The sequence below is a fragment of the Ostrinia nubilalis genome, chromosome 26 (assembly GCF_963855985.1).
Source record: "Ostrinia nubilalis chromosome 26, ilOstNubi1.1, whole genome shotgun sequence".
Classification (NCBI taxonomy): domain Eukaryota; kingdom Metazoa; phylum Arthropoda; class Insecta; order Lepidoptera; family Crambidae; genus Ostrinia; species Ostrinia nubilalis.
In genome coordinates this window covers 4,178,973-4,200,977 of record NC_087113.1, presented here as the reverse complement: position 1 = coordinate 4,200,977, position 22,005 = coordinate 4,178,973, and the positions used below count along the sequence as shown (strand labels likewise).

The window sequence follows — 22,005 nt, the reverse complement described above, 5'->3', positions numbered from 1 at the left end:
TTATTGCAATAAAACCGGAATTTTGGGAATGCAAAAGAATACTTATTTAAATGGGGAGACGGCAAACTTAATAAGGGGTTGGGAAATTCCCGGAAAATACGGGAAATTTATGATAATAAAGTGGGGACTCACGCCTTGACACTTGATCGATTTAACCAGTCTACGCACTGAATGTGAAATGTCGGGGAAGTGTGGGTTAAATAACCGTGAGAAACGTTGAAGGTCAAGTTTGGGCTATATTTTTTAAGATGACCTTTTGGAAATAGATTTTCTCATTATTGAAAGAAAGAAAAATGTAAGTACGTACAATAATTTCTAAGACGTCCACTACTGAACATAGGCCTCCCCAATGATTTCCATATTGACCGATTGTTAGCGGCCTGCATCCAGCGCCTTCCTGCTACCTTTATGAGGTCTGTATGGTGGCCTCCACTTCAAAACCTTGCTGCCCCATCGGCCGTCAGTTCTACGTACTATATGCCCCACCCACTGCCACTTGATTTTACAATTCTATGGGCTATGTGGCCGACTTTGGTTCTCTTGCGGATCTCCTCATTTCTGATTCGATCACGCAGGGAAACTCCGAGCATAGCACGCTCCATCGCCCTTTGGGTTACTTTGAGCCTTCTTATGAGGCCCATAGTAAGCGACCACTTCACAGATCCATAAATTGTAGTCATCCATGAAAACGCAGGGCAATTTTTGGTCAAGGGAAGCGTGGGGTGTGGGGAGTTTGATCCGAGCAATCCGATCGACATTATTGTAGTGTGCGTGTGCACTCATGGATGATTTAGCGTGTACCGATAACCCTCAAACATTAGCGGAAGAATGGTGGGGCGCGTTTTCGTGGATGACACGACCTATACTGGCACTGCCCTGCCTATTGCCAGATTAAGTACAAATGAGTAGGTCAACTTCACAGAAACGCACCGAGCGCGGTTTGTATGTGAGCGCGCCAATACGTATCACACACTGACAAAATTCGGCGCAACTCCCCGCTAATCCACGCTAAATTTTGTCAGTGTGTGCGTGTATACGTATTGGCGCGCTCACATACAAACCGCGCTCGGTGCGTTTCTATGAAGATAACCTACTCATTTGTATTTACTCTGCTATTGCCACTTCAGCTTGCTAATTCAGGCATTAGTCTCTCAGAAACGTGTCATGTCCTAACTCATTACCAACATATCAAGCCAAGTTAATCAACTGTTACATGGTCAAACAGAGGCTTTGTTCACAAGTCCAACTTGCTAATGACCAATTAAAACGGAAGCCTACGCTGAAAGTTATTTGGTTACAACCAAGTTACAACTTGGTACCTTTCAATGTTTGCTCGCAAGTTTATAATTAATTTGTAGGCATGGAAGCCAAAATTTGGTATATTCACATTGAATTTGAACATTTCATTTTCTAGACTAGAATTAAATATAAAGTCAAAGAAAAGTTTTTTGTTATTATCTAATTATAAAACTTTGTGAAAGTGTGTTTCGTTTTTAAACCCAAGGAAACCCAAATATTTGTTTAGAATAAGTATACTAACAAAATACCTATGATAGATTAGGTGATTAATATACATTATCTAGGAATCTTTTTATTCCTAAAATTATAAGATTTTAAACTTTCGCGTTCCATTTCAACAACTGAAATAGTAGGGGAGAGTTCGGTATATTGTACCGCCGGGTAAATTGTACCACCCTCATATTTCGTAAAGTATTTATTGAATGTCTGTAATTGCAACACTCAGCGATACACAACTAAAATCAATTAATATCGGCCATGTGGTTTTTGCCGTGACAACAAACACGTGTGTTTTATTTTGAAAAGTATTTTTTCATTGTTTTCAAGTAACTTTTGACAATACATGTTTAGTTTGTAATTTTGTTAAATTTAATCACAGGGTGTTTCTAATATATTATTTAGAAGCGTAAATTAGTGTGGATTACAATTATTTGAAACATTTTTCGGTATTTATAAGCTATATTTTATACCGATTTTTTAAAATCACTATCACCTAGTCGGCTAAATTGTACCACATCAAGTTGTATGGAACTTTACCAAAGAATTTTGAATTTTTTTTTGTAAATCATATTTTGAAGTTATAACTGCATAGTTATGTTTGACTAACAATAAATGAAAGCAAAAGACTGGCAAAGTAGATTAGGTACAAGTGTGCGTTACGATAATTGGAATTACAAAACTTGTACTCAAAATCGTGATAACGTGTAAAACAATATCGATTGTCTATGTTATTAACTAATGTTCCTTTTCGTTTCCTAATTTGTTAAGAATGTATCGTATAATATTTTGCCATAGTTTTTTTATAGGCTTGAAATTTATTGAAATCCAATTTAGTAACCCTGTGGTACAAATTATCGAACCGGTTGGCTAAATTGGACCGAAGCTCTGAACTCGTACTTTGTTGATTTGTACTAAATATACAACAATCATGTTAATTAATACTTATGAAATAGTAAGTTGAATAATGTATATTTTATTATATACCATGGACATTAGCAAAAACAAAAGAAAACTAGGTGTAAAATGGGATTGAAAAAAACTGGTCCAAATTAGCGGACTCTCCCTTAAGACACGGGTCTTAACGCGACCACTTTTAAACGCGGCTGCAGCATCGCAGCCGAAACGTCAAGCCGTAAGTACATAATGTAACTCATTCATAAACGTCGCGTAAAGACCCGTGTCTTTTTATTTTATTCCTAAAATTAATTACGAAATCAAGAACTTATCTATGTATTATTTGCCAAAAGTAATTACTGAATACCAATAGAACCTAATTAAACAAAACAAACGAAGGGAAGAAATAAAGAAAGGCATAAAATGGATTATCCTGTTTCTGTACAGGCCTTCGCAAACATTTTCTGCCCTTTAAAGTACATTAAGGTTCCTACGTACGGTAATTCATAATAAGAAAAAAAAGCGTTCGTAAAAAAATATATTAATTCACACACCTGCATTTTTTTTCTTTTAATTCCTTTCTTATAGTCCCACTCTTGAACTATTTTACAATTCTCCCTATGGAAACCTTTTCACTATTTGGCACGGACATTATTGGTACTGTACGGTACGGCAACATGGTACTGCAAAGCGGGAGACTTACTGGAATTCATTAAAATAATGCTCACTGTAAATCCTGTTCGAACTCCTCTAATCTTCTGATTAATTTCGTTGCAAGTCCAATGACAGTTTAACTTTCCCCGGAACAAACTTGACCTTCACTGGTTGGGTTTTTATTGGCGGTCAAGCTGTAGATCCTGGCTACATAGGAGTTGCAGCAGTGGGAACGAGAGGTGAGAATAGTCCTGATATAAATCCTGTTATTCAAATTTGTGTCGCACGTGTCGTGCCACTTAGGCTGAGTTACACCATCTAACTTTAACCGTAACTGTAACGAAAATCAGTGTTTTTTGTATAAAATTCGACAGGTTTTTGACGTTTGTTAAAGTCAAAGTAAGATGGTACCCAGCCTTAGTCCAGCGTGGTATCTCCATACGTCGGACCCTTAAGTATTTAAAACAGACATAAAACAAGCCAGCAATTGGATTTTGGGCGGTCCTCTGTCAACATTGTACATTAAATTTGGTAAAGGACTGTCGGTGTACTTATGATTTGTACGAACAGAGAATATGTGTCTCAAGGGTCCTTTGGTTAGGTTAACTTTTAACTCGTTAGCAAAGAGTTGGTTACACTTGTTGGTAGAGTTTTTTAGTTTTTCTTGGTAATTCAGGTATAATAATATGGAAAATTCTAACAAGCTTAGGTCTTTGGCTAGATAATATTTAGTAAATCCTTTTTATACTTGGCTGAAGAGTCAAGTAATATCAGTTTACTTTGAAATAGGGACTTTGTCAATGAAGAAAATCGAGTCTTTCTCAAAATTTTAACATTACAGTATAAAGTTTTGAAAATAACTGCCAACATGACATTTTTGTTAAAGTCATATTGTATAGTTAGACGCTATTTTATCCGAGACAAACTGAGCCAGTACAATTAGAATTGATATCGGAAGTAATTGCTACAAATAGTAATTTCTACAAGTTGGGGTACCTCTTCTATGCACTTTCCTGCAGGACTGCGATACGTATTTATGTAAAACTAGTTGTGCCCGCGACTTCACACGCCTGAAAATAGTTTGAATAATATTTTCTGTTTTTGCAATATGAATGAGAGCTGAGGATTATTCCTACCTCTCAAGTCAAAGTCAAAGTCAAAGTCAAAATTTCTTTATTTGTTAGACTAATAAATAGTTCTTACAAATCGTCATTTTGCTATTAAGGAACCTCTACACACTACATGTCTCATAATCTTTTTACCCTACCAGCTTGGTATATGGGTACTTCTCATTTTCACTCAAATTTGATGGTCACTCAATAATAGTTCATAAACGGTATAAGTTAGAACAATAACTTTGATATCAGATAATAAAACATCTATTTAGCTACATACAAAATAAATTTTATCGTAATAGAAGCAAAAATAATACGAAAACATCACATGAAACGATACAAAACGGGGTAATTTTTCGCGTTCTCATCGTGTCACACCTTCGGTTGCAATGAAACATTTGGTTACTGCATTCACAATTTTCATTCAATTTGTGTGTAGCATATACTAAAATCATCGTAATTAAATATACTTTCCACACAATAGTCAAAAAAATATCTTCTTATAATTATTTCGAATTGAGAGAGCGAAATACGTTGGTCACACGATTTTAGGTACCTAAAATTTTGAGTAATAGTACAAGATTGCCGTTAAACCGAACACCAGCAACCAATCACAGCGTTCTATTCGGTTAACGTCTGTCGTGCTCCGGCCATTGGGGAGGTGAGATAAGTCGATCGTCGCTCCGCGAAAAAAATACGTAACTTTTTGTAATTTTCCATAGACATACCGTCGCTTGCTTGAACAATATTTTCTACCTCTAAAATTTAAACAATTTAATTGAAACTTAGGCTATTGAAAACTTAACATGTTAGGCTTATTTGTGTAGTATTCGACTTGAACCGTTAAATTCAAATTTAAGGATAATTCATAAAAAACTAAAATTTTCGTCACCTTCGTGGCATCACCTTCGTGGTGTTTTATACACGAAGGTGATTTTAGACCACGAAAGTGATTTCTTGCTTTGGTTTATTTTAAAATATAGTGACTGGTGTTTATGTTTTTAAAATATTTTAATAACTAATAAATTATACGTGGTAAGTAGAGTTCAGTAGGTACATCAATAAAAAATAAGGGCCTCGTATTTTTGTTGTCTGTCTGTCTTTATGACTGTATGTATGTCTGTCTAAGTGACTGTGTATATGTTTGTAAGATAAATTTAATCTGAAATTTCAGTTAAAAGTTGTACAACAAAAATACGAGGCCCTGTGGCCTCAATAAAAAATATATTTTTGTTGAGGACTGAATAATTAATCAGTTAGAGTTCCTTTTTATTGAGGTATAATCCTTTTTTGCTTCTTTAGCATTTCAGAATGCCACCAGTATCACCCTTAAAACCAATTGCGTAGAATCTTGTAACTTAGTAGGTGACGTTATCGGTAAAAGTTTATCTTGTATTTAAGTAGGTACCTATTTATATTATGTTATTGCTATTTATCTATGAAAATAAGACAAAATATATGTTTTATAAACACTTAAGAGTCATTTACGGTAGTAAAGTTTGAAAAAAATATTGCTGTGAAGTACAGAATCACTTTCGTGGCATCAAAAAATTCAAAACGTTAAAGCTTCCAAACGAGACTCACTATTTGACTGATTTACTGAGAATACACTCTTCACATCAAGCGCTACAATTTTTGTTTACAAAAAGTTGAAATAAGTTAGAAATAAAATTTGCCACGAAGGTGACGATGAGAACCGTGGCGATGAGAAATACCCATATCTTCGTTCCAAGTCAACCCTCTTTAGTCAAGATGGCCTTAAAGCCCCAACACACCCTCCTACCTCCTACACCTTATGTGTGTTTAATTAACTCCAAACAATAAGCTTTAGTTTAGTTTACTATACTTTGGGACTACTACTACACATTACCCACCAAATCAAATGCGTTTTAATATTCAAGTTATCAAACTACCTCCCGAAGTTCGGTTTGAGTTTAATCGATCGTTGGCAAACTTTGATGGACCTTTACTTATGGTTTAGACCACTTAGGCTTGTAGACACCACAAATTGATAAGACCGCCTAGAAATTAAATATAAAATATAAAACCGTTACTGACGCATTGATCTATAGACACATACTGTAATTTACTTTACTCATACTGGTACGACCACGGGCTGGAATACGTAGCGTGGGCAGGCTTCCTACTAGGTGGACTGACGATCTGGCAAAGATCGCGGGAAGAACCTAGATGCGGGCAGCACAGGACCGTTCATTGTGGAAAAGCTTCACCTTGGGGGAGGCCTTTGTCCAGCAGTGGACGACATTTGGTAATTTAAATTAAACAGAACCGGCACAGTGCGAAATATTCTTTCATACATTCTCTGCGAACCCATCTACAGATGTCAGTGTCAGTCCGACAGCGGCAGTCACGGACTGTCACTGAAACTCCATGTACTGAATCACTGATACTGGCTGGACTGAGCGTTACTGAGCGAACAAGTTGACGGAACTGATGACTGATGGCTGATGGACGTTTTGGGTAAAACTGTAAGTCCACAGTGAATTATATAAATAAATAAATAAACTGTGGCTTCACGGATATGCAGTTCATTATTATGACGGGAGTATCCGATAAGAAAAGGTTTTTTTTATAGGTATACTTATACTACAGGCTCAAAAGCCATGAAACTTTTATGGACATGTTAAGTTTGTTCGGTGCATCTGAGACCTAACTACCTCGGTGTCAGTGTGACGCTAATTTTGGGACACCCTGTATATTTCTGAATTGAGGCGTCTATTGCCATACCTTTTCTGTGGTTCATACAAACAACCCTTGAGGTGTGATTCAATTTAGAACTGTCAGATTATTGAACTATTCCATCCGAAGTTTCACGTTTAAATAATATTTATTTAGGCATGGTGTGAAGTCGAAGTTTAATTTGATTTGCATACTTTTGCGAAGTTTTGTTTAGATTTAAAGATTGCAGAGTCGTTTAAGACGAGTTTAATTTACTCTAGCGATGTGTTAAAGTCATGAAAGTAATTTATTTAATGCAAATAGGTTTGTGTAAAACGCTTTTATGTCCCAGTGTAGTTTGAACTCTACTTGCTTCGGGACAATAAGTGGGACGATAAGTTCATCCAGTGTCTAAGTAGCTCAGTTGGAAGAGCAGTCGCCCGGCAAGCGAAGGGTCGTGGGTTCGATTCCCGCCTTAGGCAGTTAGATTTTTTCATGTTATTATAATTTAAAATAAGTGGGCTAGTATTGAAGCAGTACTGAAATATAGTGTGATGTATCTTCAGACAGCGGTACATCAAAATGCACCTTAAATACTTGTAAAAAAGTGATATTTTGCAATAAAAAGTATAGTCTGTTGTACTGCTGAATAAAGGCCGTAACACATTTATCAACCCGGAAAGGGATCGTAACGTAACCGTATCAACTCGAGGCGGTCAGTATTCTTTGCATGAAACACCATACTTCAACGCACACTTATCCGCATCGTAACGTAATTATAGTTCCAAAATACTGAACTGTCCTATCCATGACATTGACAGCGGGGCGCCACCGTCTATACCAGATCGCTGGTTCCGATTTTTGCCATGTTGGAAACCATATAGTTGAACGATGGTAGCGCCCCTCTGTCGTTGAGTTTGGTGGGACAGTTCAGCGTGGGTCATCTATAAACGCCTTGCCTCGCGGTTGACAGCGCGCGAAAGGAGATGACAGCTCGCAAAGGCGATACCGCGATACGGTGTTGATCCCTTTCCGAGTTGATATGTCTGCTATGACCTTATATTACAAAGAGTTTGTCTATCTTTCTATTCTCTAACTAATACAATAGGCTAGTTTCCTAAAAAAAAATTTTTAGTCCGTCAATTTTAATATAAAAAAATATTGGACACGTATATTTTTAATTGTCAATCAAACAAATAATTATAAAGTTATAGTGCATTGAAGTTCCGCGCGACGTCACAAAGTGCTGCACTTTTACGCACTCACTGACGTCACCGGCCTTTTCTTTAGAACTTTGGCACGCTTTATCTCTTTACATTTTCATTAGTTTTAAAAAGTGAAAAATAAGTGTCGAGTAGTTTTTGATAAGCTAACTGACGGACTAATTAAAACTCTTGCTTTTTTACCCAGGAAACATTCCTATGGTATGTAATCTATGTAAGATAAAATATACCTTAGCGTAGTACCTTCAAAACTGAAATTGCGATACCTTTTCCAATTTACCTGGTCCAGATTGTCTTACAATCCCAGGTGTTCATTAGGGAGCTCACAAAAAGCGCTAATTGGGCGAATTCGGGGGTTTTCCCGAATGATGAATTATGAGGAATCAGGACTACAGTTCACTTAATAGTCGGAGTATAAGCACCTGTAGCCTCATTCACGTAACAAAACTTCAACGACAACAAATCGCTGAATGCGATCCTATCGAGTAATCGTACTAACGAAATGACCTTTAATACGGATTTAGAGCTGTTTTTCGATGGGTCGACGTAACTAAACGTCAATGACAACAAATCGCTGAGTTGCGACTTGCGATCCTATCGAGTAATCGTTCTATAAAAATGACCCTTGTGAATACGGGTTTAGAACTGTTTTTCAATGGGACGACTTCTGAACGTCAGCGAGATCTTGACTGTCAAAATACGTGAATTAGGCCACTGGATACAGACTGGTTGAGATAGTGTAGATATCGATGGACTAGCTAGCTAAAGATCTAGCGCATAGGACAGTCAGTGCGTGACGTATGGCAGCGGCACGGAAGGGTATACAGGGTGGAAACGATAAGTAAATAAATAAATAATAAATCTTTGGACAATTTCACACAGCGCCAGCTAGCCCCAAAGTAAGCAACTTAATGCTTGTGTTATGGGTGCTAGCTTAACGGATATACTACTTATATACTTTTTTTTTTAATACATAAATATTATACATAGTCACACCCAGACCCGTCACAGAAATTAAAATTCATCATTTCAATTTCTGGCCGGGAATCGAACCCGGGACCTCTCGGCATAGTAGTCCGTTCTGAACCACTACACCAAACGGCCGACAATTAGGCCGATAAGTGATCTCACTCGATTATTTCTAAACTATACGTGATATGAAAAACTTGTTACTGATCCGTACTCCATGAGCTTTATCAAACGGTATCAATAACAGGTTTCAGAATTAACCCTTAACACCACTTGGTATTTTCAGCTTACACATCTACACTCGTGGGGGACCTAAGTCCCCACTATTTGTATTCAATATTTAAGTAATTTAGTATGAAATATCTTAGGATAATTTTTCATAAAATAAACAAGAAACATATATTTAAGTGAAAAAACAGGTTTAATCGTATTTTAAACATAAAAAAATATTATTTCTAGCTACAAACAAAAAAGTTACCAAAAAACTAGTTACATTTATAGTGTTTTCTTGACAACCCCAAATAATATTGGAAATTAGAATATCAAAACAAAAAAAAACTTTTTTCTAATAAACCAATATACCTATGAACAAAAACAAACATAAACTTTTCAATAAGTTTAAGAACTTGAAAAATCACAATAGGAATAGTTGGCCCATATTTTTTTAACTTATTCTAAAAATGTCTTAGCAGTCTCCATAATAATTAGTCTCAACATTATGATTATAATCTAAAATAAACTTATTGTTGATATTTGGTATATATTTTCACATCAATAGAGTGGATATGACAGACATTTTTCATACATTTGGAGCAAACTCTGGGAGGGCACATGACATCTTTCTTTCTTTTTTTTATTTTGACTAGGTCCTTTTGTTGGTAGATCTTCAGGTAAGTCAACACATCTGCTGGGGATTCAAATCTTTAGCCATATTGCAGCAAAACCTATGAAAAATACTAATTTATAAAAAATCTAATATGGAAAAATACCTACATAACTACACTCGTGGGGGACTTAGGTCCCGCAACGGCATGTACCTCATAAACCACAAACGTAAACAGCGCACACGTCCGTCCCCTGCTAGCTCTCGGGCATCACTGGGAATACACCGGACCGCAACCGCGTCGCATTTTAAATAATTATTTTATTTGCAAAAAAGTAGGCGGTGGGGGAGCTAGGTCCCCCACGAGTGGTGTTAAGGGTTAACTGTATCTATCCAAAAATTCAATGTTTCCAGCTTCCATACAATTGGTAAAGTCACATAATAAAAAACTACACAAGATATCGTAAAACTGGTTATTGCTCCTAAAAGTGCTTCACGAGCTCTATCCAACGGTATCAATAATAGGTTACAGAATAAACGGGATCCATCCATAAATTCAATTTACGAGTTTATTTTGTATATTTTTTTTTAATTACTCTTTCAATATTATAGTGTGGTTGGCATACATTTAGTATGGAAGCTGAAAACATTGAATTTTCGGAAAATTCCAGTTTATTATGTAACTATTATTGGTACCGTTTCGAAATAATTGAGTGAGATCACTTGTCGTTTCCACCCAGATCACTTATCTTTTCCACCCTGTATTTTGTTACGTCAAATGTCAGCGAGACTTCAGATGTTTATGCTCTGTCACGTCATAATATAACAATGCCACACCCCTGTGCTGCTCCCATACCCCAGGCACTCACTGAGCTAAGCACTGGATCCCTAAATTGTCTGAATGTAATGTCTTATTTCGCTCTGTTCAAGATGTTTCGCGGAAATCTCATTCTTTATTTAAAGTGTAAATGTCAGTCTTCTGTCAAATAAAGTTCCATTACACTCAGTCAAGCCAATTCAAAGATAAGGCATAATTAGTTATTAAAATTTTCGGGCCTTAAGACTCGCCACTCGATCTAAACTTAAAATATCTTTAAAAAAATCGAACTACCTAAAGTGGGAATAGAACTCACGTGGAAGGTCGTGGTCCTTCCGCTTGCCTTTGCTTTTTTCAAGTTAAGTTTTAAAAAAGACACACTTTGTAGACAAGAAATAGTTGCATAGATAACTTTAATATGTTAACGTATAAAATACTTTCATATTATATATTAAAATATTGAGTATTGAGTATTAAATATCCATTTAAAAGTCTATGGCCTATATCTAAACTATAGGTACAGTCAGCGTCAAATAATTCGTGACACAAAAGTAGCCAAAAAGTTCGCAACACGTCTTTGTCACAATTTTATTGGAATAGGTTGTGTTGTTTAATCACTTTTGGTGTCACGAATTACATTTATTTGATGCTGACTTTACCTAAAAACCTTTACAAAATGATTGTCTCACTCAAGCGTGTAAATTCCGAGTTCTACATTGCACGATTTTCTGTCACGAACATTCGTCGAACAAAAGGTGCCCACACACTCAGTGGAAGGTATTGTTTTGTCCGTTTGTTTCGTGCTAGTATATTTTAGTTTCAATTCATTTTGTGTAGGATTTTCCCAAGCACTTCTCATTATGTCAGATTCCGTAGTCGCTTTGTCCCTCGCAGACAGGTTTAAATTGAATTTAGTTAATTGTATTTAATCCAATTTAAAATTAGTTACATAAGTTTCTAGTACATAGTAGTAGTGGACCGATGACATCATAAAGGTAGCAGGGAAGCGCTGGACGCAGGCCGCTACCAACCGATCAACATGGAAAGCATTGGGGGAGGTCTATGTTCAGCAGTGGACGCCCTATGGCTGAAATGATGATGATGATGAAGTATCTGTATTACGGAGGCCATAACTATTATTGAGAAGAAGAAAAGTTCTCGAGTGGCAACCACTGGCCAGAAAACGTAGTGTGGACAGACCTCACACTAGGTGGACCGACGATCTGGTGAAAATTTTGAGATGCACTCACATATGCCCAGAGGCACGAAAATGAGCGAATGGTACAAGTTCTCTTGCGATGCCTATAAAAGAAACTGTAAATATGCCGAATTCCATAAAAATCAGAGATTTAAATACATAGTTCTGGGCATTATGGGTTAAAAAGTTTTTTTTGGGATTGCGGGGCCTTTGTCCAGCAGTGGAGTTGCGAGTTTACTGGTCTATTTTATACAGGGTGGAAACGATAAGTGATCTCATTACATTATTTCTTAAATATACAAGATATTGAAAAAGTGGTTATACTGATCCTGAAAGTGCTCCACAAGCTCTATCAATACCAATCAATGGAAGCTGAAAACATATATTTTTTGGATAGATCCAGTTTATTCTGTAACTTATTAGTATTACCGTTTGATGGAGCTCGTGAAGCACTTTCAGGATCAGTAACCAGTTTTTACTGTTTTTAGATATCTTGTCTTATTTCTAATAATATTGTGTGGCTTTACTAAATGTATTAAAGCTGCAAACATTATATTTTCGGATAGATCCAGTTTATTCTGTAACCTCTGTAGTTTGATAGGGCTCGTTAAGCACTTTCAGAATCATTAACCAGTTTTTCGATATCTTGTATAGTTTAGAAATAATCGAGTGAGATCACTTATCGTTGCCACCCTGTATAGAAAACAACTGCTTAACATTGCTTCACCAACTATCAACCACCAACAATATCACCCCTAACTGTCGAGTAAGCAAAAAAATGCTGAATAACCAAAATATTGTGTTTTTTGCTTTGTGAGTTTTCCTGCCACAACCCTCGGGCTATTATTATGATCCCCTTCTGTCAATATCAGCTGTTTTCTTTGTAAAATGAAACGCATACAGCAATGTTTAAGATCTTGCTATCTTGGCATACTTATGTATATTATGTTATGGCTTGTAATCACATAGTTTCTGACTAAAATATCCAACGAATTTTTCAAACTAGGTACTAATATTGTACCATGTTTCTGTGCAAATAAATAAATAATTAATAATTAACAAACTTCAAAAAGGTAGTTCTATATTCAGTTGTTTTTTATATTTATATGTTTGTCATTTCAGCCAGTACCTCTAGCATGAACAACTTTTGTCTTCGAATCGTTTGCGTATTCGACAAAATTCGATACTCAACCTTCGAATTAAATATATAACGTGACAATTTTGATTCTCAAAATAAGTTTCGTGCAACCATTTCTCATATTAAGTTCACTTTACGACACGTTCACAAGGGCGCTGTTGTAGTTTTCGTACTAAATCTTTTGATGACGATTCGAATACGCAAACGATTCGAAGTCGAAACTTTTTCGTGCTAGAGGGACAGAACCTTATTTAGTAAATAACCCTTCGCAAAAGGCATCACGTTGGTTGTATTTATCTCAAGGAAAGAAGCTATCTATTGAGATGTTAGCAACCGAAATCCTTGGAAGGGTTCCCTATTTCGCCCTCGATCGAATTACACATACTTAAATGTGCGAGCTTATCTAAAGCAAACGCATTGGAACCCTGGCACAGAGTAAATAGAGCGGCCAACAAAGAAACAGTTAATACAATCTAAAGAAACTGATTTCTCGAACTGTTCATGGAATGCGACTCTCCCCTCCACTTACTAAGGCGAGGTAAATGAAGCGTTTCTATTGGTTCTTTACAAACACATCCCTTGCTACGCATCCTTGCATATCTCTGGTGAAAACGCAGCCTAATACTTTGTTTTATATAAAGAAGATTTGGTTAGAAAACAGCCTTTTTTAAGGCCAGAGTGAATAGGCACTTACATGGCAGATATACCATATACGATCCTAGACTGCATCTCACTTAACACCAGGTGCGATTGCGTTCTAATACCAGCCTTGTTATGCATAAAAAAAACAACTTAATACTAAAATAGTATATAACTGGAGGCTGTAATTTGGTCACTGGCTGGTTTCTTTTAGCTGTGGCAAGGGTTGATAAGTAACACCACGTGAAGTAGGCCCAAGAGGTCTATTCGGCAGGCGTGCGTACCTTATGGGTTCCTATCGAGTTCCTTTAGCAGTAACGAAGACACAGAAGTTTTGGATGAGGTTACATTTATATATTGAACGCCTGGTCAGTGTGGGCAGTTTAAAGGTGAGTGTAGACTAGAGCAGAACCTGTAAAATTTCTATAAGTGCAATCTAGAGAGATGCCAACTAATGCACTGAGTTCAAAACTCAGTGTCGCAGAAATTCACACACACAAAATAATCAAAATAGAAACAATACGTCACGAACAGTGTGTGTCATGCACACATTGTATTCAGTGTAATGTACATACAGCACCACTACATAGGTAGTGACGTGCGATTGAATGTATTCTATTAGTTTGACTGTGCTGATTATCCACTGCGGTATCAATTCTCAACGTTCGAATAATCTTTAGTACTACGCAAGCAATGTAAACTGTTGACACATAACAATTATAACGTTGTTGCTGTCATCATTGCTGTCGCGAGCAATGTGTTCTGTTTTTGGGCATATTGCTGCGACACCGGCCCCGCCCCCTTTTCACATCTCCCTTTAGTTTCTGTGATATGTGGTAGCGCCACTATCAAAATGTGTAACTGTGAGTGACAGTGAAATTGTAGAAAAACTTTTTGTATGAATTTTTATTGTGAAATCCCCTATCTAATAACATAAAATCTTCTCTTCTTATGTGATGTGTGTATAAAATTTTAAACTATTATGTTGCATTTTTTACTATAAAATTATCACTTCACGGGATTTATTGCAACAATATCTATTTTAACGGTAAATAATATTTACCCTCCCGACGTTTCGGCTCGGTTGCACGAGTCATGGTCGCGGGCAGACTAAACAAACGTCGGGAGGGTAAATATTATTTACCGTTAAAATAGATATTGTTGCAATAAATCCCGTGAAGTGATAATTTTATGTGTGTATAAGTGAAACAAATGTATAAATGGTACAGGACAGGTAAAATGTACGACGTTTGGTACGTGAAACTAGGGTCATACCCACTAGAAAATGTAGAGCGCGGCTCGTTGTTCTGCTACAAGTAAATGCCCTATTCTATAGGTACTCCTATAAATAGAATCCTTTAGGTCGCGTCAACCAATTTTCTTTACCAAAAAATCTCATCTCATCTGATCCCAACCGAGGACAAAGTAGAAATCTAATCAACACCCACGCCATCTACAAAGACAAGAAAATCGAAATTCCAAATATCCGATAAGTATTGTCATCTAATATCTTAATCATGTTTAGATTGAAAGGCTTCAGGCGTCAGGAGGGATTATTTTACTTCGGGGTTTTCAATAATCTATGGCTTATTGCTGAACCATAATGTAGATCTGACTACACCTTTATACAGGCTGTCCCAAAAAGAGCGTTCCAAACTTGAGGATATGATATACATTTCAAATGAGTACAATTTTTTTCATGTTTTTTAGTCTAGCCTATCTCTTGTAGCTGTGTATACAAATGAGCAGATATTTTTTTTATCCACAACGAGGAAGTTCTTGGCCTGTATCTCACCTGATGGTAAGTGATGATCAGGCCGAAGGTGAAAGCGAGCTTCACCCGGAATCCTCAACCACGGAGGAACTGGCTATCTTACCTCTAACTGTCGGAACAGAACAATGCTATTAACATTGTTTTTATGGCGACAGACTTAGGTAAGATGGTGGTAGCTAGCCAGGCGGACTTAAAACAAGCCCTACCACCAACCAAACCGAACAGAAAAATCTGCCCCCACTGGGAATCGAACCCAGGACCTCTGCGTCTGAAGCAGACGGTCTTACCACTAGACCACAGAGGCGGTTTTCTTATTATTTTTCTTCTAATTCGTCTTGAAAGCCTCCTTTCTCTCTTTCTTCTATCACCTTAAGTTTTGCACGTTCTTTTTGGGACACCCTGTATGGTGAATTGGTGAGTTATCTTTTCTTAAAGGTTACTTAAACCTTTGTTTTGTCACCTGTCATCTTTGCACTGGAGGAAAGTCGATCCTTAACTTTAAAGTCTTCCTTTGTTCTTCTGGTTAATTTCGTTGCTCGACCAACTTACGAGTTGGGTTTTGATATTGGCGATCAGGCTGTAGATCCTGGCTACTCAGGAATTGCAGCGGTGGGAAAGAGAGGTGGGAATGGGAAGAGGTTACACCTTTATTTAGAAAGTAGAGCTTATTACAACTGTACAAGGTGCCTAATCTGTTAAATGGCATTTTTGTCCCTTTGGTTTCTTTTTTTTTTTGAGGTCATCGACAACTCAAACTATCGACATTTCTACATCACTATGGGCTCATTCCACCTTTGTACAAAGATTTTACAAGCTGATTAACCTTGCGTGCCGTATCGGCACTAGAATCAGACTTTTTGTCAAAGTTCATTTCAGTTAGCTACGCTCTACATCAGTGGCACGCAAAACGAAATAGGTTTTAAAAATATTCTAAACTAGCTTTCCGCCCGCGGCTTCGCATTTTTCTCGGCGTAAAAACCATCCTTGGACTTTAATGGACATTAAAAAAAACATTAATGAAATTGGTCCAAGCGTTGTTGAGTTATGCGCTTACCAACACAATTTGCGATTCATTTTTATATTATAGAAGACAGGTACATAGGTCATAGATACAGGTAGGGCTAAAAACTAAACTGTTGGCTTGAAAAATCTGGGAAAATTTGTAATAATACTGCTTTTCATGATCTTTCAAGAAAAACTATAACGGTTAAGATACATATGTTAGTTTAAGAGTAATAGTCATTTGACTCATGTATTATACCAGTAAAAATTCCTTAGAAGAAAATATGAAAAGTAACTTTAGATGAAGTAATTGCTTGCTTCTGAAATATATTGTGGTAACGACAGACAACTACACTGCGTGTGCCACGACACGCACTTGGCCAATTTTTATATTATAGAAGATAGGTACATAGATACAGTCAGCATCAAATAGTTCGTGTCAGCCAAAGTGGACAATAAGTTGACAATGACAACACAACCTTAATAATATTCCAATGAGGGCTATCGTTTTTATACTTAACAGTTGGCACCCCTGGCGATTGACAGGACTTTACTCTACAGTGGCGCCATCTTGATGAGTGCAAATACGATAGTCCTCCTACCACTTTCGCGCTCATCAGTTGGTGCCACTGTCTTCGCTACTAGCAAGTGACAGGACCTTACTCTACAGTGGCGCTAACTGGTGAGCGCTAAAACGATAGCCCTCATTGTAACAAAGACGTGTTGCGAACTTTTGGCTACTTTGGGTGACACGAACTATTTGACGATGACTGTACGTGTATATGTTACGGTTAATGTGATAAATTGAAAATTATGAATAATCGCCGGTTATTATGAATAATTACCGACAGGCTTGGTAAAAGTGATAAATTAATCACATTTATCAGTGATTATTTCATAATGTAACCTTAATACTAACAAATATCATAAAAGAGAACACCGGCTCGTGTACAGCGCTCATGTACAGCCTCACATTTTGAACGTTTTGATATCATATATTAATATTATTTGGCAAAATGAGTTTGGAATGTTTTTTGCATAACATTACTTTGCCATAATGCCTATAACACATTGTTTTGATTTAAAGTGAAAAATAGGTTAAGGTGCGGCGGGGGTGGCCCTTGGGCCACCCCTAAGCCGCCTATTTAGTTTTATACACACATAAATGATCTTATATTAATCACATTTACCAACTCATGCGGTAATTATTCATAATAACCGGCGATTATTCATAATTTTCACATTTATCACTTTGACCGTAACATATATACATTTTTGTAAACTTTCAGAATGCTATTTTCCCATAGTGCTGGAATAGAAATACTCGTTATGTAAACCGACGATCTAGTGAAGGTCGCGGGAAGTACCTTGATGGGGGCAGTGCAGGACTAGTCGCTGTGGAAATCCTTGGGGGAGGCCTTTGTCCAGCAGTGGACATCATTTGAGGTCGCTTGTTAAGTTATTTCAGGATTTTCAGTCAACTTTGTAAAAAAAATAGCCACAAACAAAACATCTTACAGCGAAACTCATTTCATTCTCATAACCCTTGTGATAAGAATAAAACAACATCAAAACAAACAAAACAATGATCAGGAATCCCTCGAGATATACAGAAGATATCTTATCAGACTTCAATGTTTGTTCCAAAATCGCCTCTATTACTTAGTATATAAGAGGCCACTGTGTTAGCTTGAAACGCCGTTTGTACCTTCGGGTTAAACTGACCCCACGAATAATTGACTAGAAATCCTTCGAAGGCTTATATCAGAGGTTCTCAATCTTATTATGTCCCCACTTTGAAAGAAAATGAATTATTTTTCAGCTTCCCTCAATATTTAAACCATCAAAGTCAAAGTCAAAGTCAAAATTTCTTTATTTGTTTAGACTAATAAATAGTTCTTACAAATCTTACATCATCAATATGAATCGGTGTTGTTTCAATTCAATACTACAATCCGGGCCTTTTCAACGCGAGAGTGAATAGGCACTCACAGGGCAGTTATACCATCCTAGACTGCATCTCACTTAACATCAGGTGCGATTGCGGTAAAATTCTTGTCTTGTCTTGTTTTGCAATTTGCATTAAAAAAATCAGACTTTTAAAATATTGAGTAGATGAAATTAAAGCTACAAATCGGGGCAGTTAAACTTCATTGTGTAGGGTCAGTCAGTTTGATCCAAAAATACCCTATGTTTGACCTTAATTCAGCTTGCATTTGATCCAAACATAGGGTATTTTTGGATCAAATGCAAGCTGAATTAAGGTCAAAGCAGAGTAATCAACTCGGAAAGGGGTCAACCTCAACACTGTATAGTCTTTCGCGCGCTGTCAACCGGGAGACGAGGCTTTTACGTCAAGGTGCGGATAAGTGTGCGTTGCAGTATGGAGTTTCGTACAAAGAATACTGACCGCCTCGAGTTGATACGGTTACGATTACGACCCCTTTCCGGGTTGATAAATGTGCTACGTCTTTTAGACCCACTTCCTAACAAGCAATTGAACTGAAATTTTGCACACACATGTAATTTAGATGGCAATGCAATATTATAATGATGCCATGGAGCTGATCTGATTATGGAGCTGGAAGAAGGCTATGGGAATTCTGTAAAGAAACGATTAGATTCTGTCGAATTTAGGCTCTTTTGATTTGTCCTGACTAATACTCAGATCTTGAATAATATACAGGGTCTGATCTATTTACCACAGCACCACAATAAACGAGCGGTGACGAGGTTCGAACCCGCGTTCAAATCTCAATTCACCCAGTCCGACACCGACACTATTGGGCTATTGTCGTTGTTCCATAGTTTCGTTTCAGCCGAATGACGTCCACTGCTGGACAAAGGCCTCCTCCAAGGTTTTCCACAATGAACGGTCCTGCGCTGCCCGCATCCAGGCTCTTCCTGCGACCTTCACCAGATCGTCGGTCCACCTAGTAGGAGGCCTGCCCACGCTACGTCTTCCAGCCCGTGGTCGCCACTCGAGAACTTTTCTGCCCCAACGGCCATCGTCTCTACGAGCTATGTGCTTGTGCCCCGCCCACTGCCACTTGATTTTAGCAATTCTGCGATCTATGTACGTAGTTTACCAGTGCCAATAAGAGGGTGTTATATTACACTTTGAGAAACACTGGTCATATTAAACAGGATGAGAAGTGTTCCCAAGGGAACCACGTGGTAGGCCGTGTTGTTATCGGTTTTATAATGGATAACTACCCACATGTCCCAGATACAAATAATTATGAATATGAATAATTTACTTTAATCAGTTTATTTATTAATAAGAATAACAATAATATTCTAATTTCATTAATACAAGTAATATAAAAGTTAAATGGTCATTGTCTTTTTTGCAATTTATCATAATGTCAAGGCTTATAAAAGTGCTTTTAGACGCAAGTACGGCTTAAAGATTGAGATTGATTGATTGACCTATTCACTCTCGCGTTGAAAAGGCCCGGATTGTAGTATTGAATTGAAACAACACCGATTCATATTGATGATGGTTTAAATATTGAGGGAAGCTGAAAAATAATTCATTTTCAAAGTGGGGACATAATAAGATTGAGAACCTCTGATATAAGCCTTCGAAGGATTTCTAGTCAATTATTCGTGGGGTCAGTTTAACCCGAAGGTACAAACGGCGTTTCAAGCTAACACAGTGGCCTCTTATGTACTAAGTAATAAAGGCGATTTCGCAACAAACATTGAAGTCTGATAAGATATCTTCTGTATATCTCGAGGGATTGCTGATCATTCTTTTGTTTGTTTTGATGTTGTTTTATTCTTATCACAAGGGTTATGAGAATGAAATGAGTTTCGCCGTAAGATGTTTTGTTTGTGGCTATTTTTTTACAAAGTTGACTGAAAACCCTGAAATAACTTAACAAGCGACCTCAAATGATGTCCACTGCTGGACAAAGGCCTCCCCCAAGGATTTCCATAGCGACCAGTCCCGCACTGCCCCCATCAAAGTACTTCCCGCGACCTTCACTAGATCGTCGGTTCACATAACGAGTATTTCTATTCCAGCACTGTGGGAAAATAGCATTCTGAAAGTTTACAAAAATGTATACAGGGTGTTAGGTAAAAGGGTATATGAGTCGACACTAGCCCATGTTAACATGGTCATGTAAATGGTATGGTGAAGTCAGAAAATTGATATCTTCATTTTAATTATTTTATTTTTCATACAAATCGGATTTTATAAAATTAATTTTGTATGAAAATTAAAAAAATTAAAATGATGATATCAAATTTCTGACTTTACCATACCATTTATATGACCATGTTAACATGGGCTAGTGTCGGCTCATATACCCATTTACCTAACACCCTGTATACACGTACAGTCATCGTCAAATAGTTCGTGTCACCCAAAGTAGCCAAAAGTTCGCAACACGTCTTTGTCACAATTGGAATATTATTAAGGTTGTGTTGTCAATTTATTGGCCACTTTGACTGACACGAACTATTTGACGCTGACTGTATCCATGTACCTATCTTGTATAATATAAAAATTGGCCAAGTGCGTGTCGTGGCACGCGCAGTGTAGGGTTCCGTAGTTGTCCGTCGTTACCACAATATATTTCAGAAGCAAGCAATTATTTCATCTAAAGTTACTTTTCATATTTTCTTCTAAGGAATTTTTCTGGTTAAGAAATGTTATAATACATGAGTCAAATGACTATTACTCTTAAACTAACATATGTATCTTAACCGTTATACTTTTCCTTGAAAGATCATGAAAAGCAGAATTATTACAAATTTTCCCAGATTTTTCAAGCCAACAAGCTGATTAACCTTAGCATACTCGCCTTTAGCCTCGAGGCGAGGCGTTTACGTTACGGTGTGGACAGGATAGGTTTGCGTTGCAATACGGAGTTTCATACATATAATACTGACCGCCTCGAGTTCTTCTATTCTTGTAGTGTCGACAACAAACCTACACTGTGTCAGCCCAAAACTCCGCTACAAGAGTGGCGTTGTCAGCAGCATTCATTAAATCCTCCTGCGTGCAGTTGCTCGGGCACTCGGGCACTTGAGTTGATACCGGTTACGAATTGATAAGTGTGCTTCATCCTTTATTTCGGCATTCCTTGCATAGATACTGTTTTAATGAACATTTTTAGGCTCCTCCAAGAACACACGCAATTTCATTTTCATAACGAGCTCGCATTTTGTGTTTACCCGGTTCCATAGATAACTTGGAATTGTAGACTTCGTTAATGTTATGTTAATGTACCGTACGTTACCTACGTCAGATATGGCATTTATTCATGCCACGCGGCCACTTTTAAAACTGCAGCTTAAGTAGTATCAATAAATGCGATTTTATCACAAAACGAGACTGTACAAGTTATTTTTTTCATGTGTCTTTTTTCATAAAAAAAGAAAAAAAACAAGTCACAAAAGTATGCCTAAATACATTAGGTCAATCACAGATTTAAATATTAAAAAGTTATAAAGCATAAGCTTTCAAAGTAAATTGCTATAACAAATGGCGTTGTTCTAAATCCCAATAATAAGGTTTTTCTTAAAATTACCAAATTCTTAGGCTCT

At 37.1% G+C, this 22,005-nt stretch overlaps 1 protein-coding gene and 2 non-coding genes across 3 annotated transcripts in view; 1 reads left to right on the top strand and 2 right to left on the bottom strand.

Annotated features, from left to right (window-relative positions):
* Window positions 1-22,005, bottom strand: part of LOC135084469 (sex peptide receptor) — a 482,468-nt gene that overhangs the window by 322,543 nt on the left and 137,920 nt on the right. The gene's annotated exons all lie outside the window — the stretch shown is intronic.
* On the top strand, window positions 7,270-7,342 carry Trnaa-ggc (transfer RNA alanine (anticodon GGC)). Its single transcript has one exon. It is a non-coding gene; the product is annotated as a tRNA-Ala (tRNA).
* On the bottom strand, window positions 15,674-15,745 carry Trnal-cag (transfer RNA leucine (anticodon CAG)). Its single transcript has one exon. It is a non-coding gene; the product is annotated as a tRNA-Leu (tRNA).